At 39.3% G+C, this 2,306-nt stretch overlaps 1 non-coding gene across 1 annotated transcript; it reads right to left on the bottom strand.

Annotated features, from left to right (window-relative positions):
* Nucleotides 1–513: 513 nt before the first annotated feature.
* Nucleotides 514–587, bottom strand: trnan-guu (transfer RNA asparagine (anticodon GUU)). Its single transcript has one exon. It is a non-coding gene; the product is annotated as a tRNA-Asn (tRNA).
* Between the last annotated feature and the right edge of the window lie 1,719 nt (nt 588–2,306).

A 2,306-nucleotide genomic window follows, 5' to 3' on the forward strand; every position in this document is an offset into this window, starting at 1 on the left:
CCGATTGCACGCAACTAATAAAATCTCTTTTCCAGGGACGTTGTAGCTAGATGCAAATTACAATCAAAAATGTATCAGCTTTAAAATTTTCTTTTGGATCCACAGGACGATCAGCACGAGACTCAAAATATGCCTGTGTTTGATTGTACAGCATTTATGTTTATATTTATGTTAAAATGAAGGTAAATATATCAAAATATCAACATCCAACTTCACAGTGCTAACGTAACAATGCTTGTCAAATTCTCAAACAAATCCGCGTTGTATTTCTGAACTATTTTAGCAGAGGACGCAACAGGAGTATAAATGATATCTCCCGCCAGCCCTTCAAAGATACTTTTCCATGGGTGAATATGGTTCTCTGGGGAGTTGCGGCGTTGATCACTATTGGACTTCCCCGGTCTCAAGTGTTGTTGGACACGGGCAAAAGACTCGCATTTTCGGCAAATATAAACAGGTTTAAGGTTTCGGCTTTAGCGGAGGCAGTGTTTACATTGACAATAATAAGAAGATCGTCCCTGGGTGGGCTTGAACCACCAACCTTTCAGTTAACAGCCGAATGCGCTCGCCGATTGCGCCACAGAGACTGACGAGAGAAACACTTCTCCATTCGCACCTTTCCGGTCAAAAAATAAACATTGCTTGCATTTTCTTGCCAGTCGGCAATATTCCTTCTGCTCTGATAGCCAAGAATTAAATTTCATTTTTCACAAGCTGTATGAATTTCTTGAAAAACAAGTTGTTGCAGAAAGGAAATGCATTCATGCATTAAACTAAATCAAGCCCTATGCGGTTGTCCAAAATGGTACTTTCTGCACAAAAAGACAGGAAGAAAGGCACAGCTGGGATGTGGAGCCAGGATCTCCAGTTAACGAGATAGATACTTAAAGCAACTAAGCTACAGTGCCGGCAGAATTCTTCTCTTTTACAGCCGCTTGGACACACCACTCTGAGCCATCTGTGTTCAGTAAGCCCTGAGTCTGCTGGCTGAGCAAGCTGCCTCCTTTACACGCAACAGGAGCCCTGACTGTAAGAGAAACGAAGAGAAATGGCTTTTATTGGGCACTTTTCATGTCCAATGCGCTTGACATCTCCCAAGGGCGGCAGAGTTCATTTATGACTCTTTTCCTTTCTTTCTTCTTTCTGTACTCTTTGATGAAACAAAACGAGAAATCATGGAAGGGAAAATGACTTTTTTCATGGAGAAAACATGCACCAGGAAATGTTGTGTTTAGAAGAAGTGAGTTAACATGAAAAGTGACCTAATTAACCGGAGCAAATGCTCACCTAGCAAGATCTGCTTTAATACAAGAGAGAAGTAGAGTGAAATACGTGATCATTTCACGCCGTTTTTTGTCAAGACAGAAAACCAGGCTGCTCCAGGTGAGGCTTAAACTTTCAACCTCGGCATGACTCCACTGATTATGTCATTTTACTGTACATGGCCTGAACAAGGAAGAAGATTGGAAGTCAAGACGTTATGGTGTTGTTGTAATACTTTCCTGCTCTTTTAATATTCAGGTTAAATCTTTTATTTTGGAGTACTTTCAATTGATATTAATCCTAGTCCCAATGAACGATTCTGGGCCATGGTGCATCTTAAATACTGTTCTTAAAGGTTTCAGTTCCGAAAACAACTCAGTAGCCCGCTATGCGGAACAATTGAACACATTAGAACTGTTGTGAATGCAGTGGAAATAATTTAGTCACTAAATAACAAGCTTATGCACCACTCGCTTGAAAATTATTATATTTAACAAAAATTGCTTTCCAGACACCACAACTATTCACAATAATTTTATCAATACATGTCTTAATGAAAAGTGTATTTTTTGTAATAATTAACTTTAATGTCCATCTTTATTAGTAGATGTATTACATGTACAGCCTTTAATATGCGATAGTGAATTTTCAGGTATCCTGAGGAGGGAAGAAAACTGAAATAAAGGAAATACATATTTAAAGGGGTGTGTTCTGTCATATCTGGGTGTTTGAATAGATTTGTTGTATAAGTTATTGTGATTTCACTCTATACTTGTGTTTTTCAGGAGAAAGTAGTTACATTGGGGATTTGAGGGTATAGAAAATACGTTGTGCTGTACGGGTAAATGTAAGGATATGTTGAAAAAAACGTATTGTCACCTTCGTGAACGTCATTATTAGATACCTGTTGATCGTTTAGTGACCTAGACCTCCCTCTGGACTCTGCACTGAGTTGAAAGCTACGGGAGCTCCTCACTGCTTGTCCTGTATTGTTACCTGTGCTCTTGTCTACATTATCTACGTGCAGCACAGCACCAAGAACA

Source organism: Atractosteus spatula, assembly GCF_055471065.1.
Source record: "Atractosteus spatula isolate fAtrSpa1 chromosome 10 unlocalized genomic scaffold, fAtrSpa1.hap1 SUPER_10_unloc_1, whole genome shotgun sequence".
Lineage (NCBI taxonomy): Eukaryota > Metazoa > Chordata > Actinopteri > Semionotiformes > Lepisosteidae > Atractosteus > Atractosteus spatula.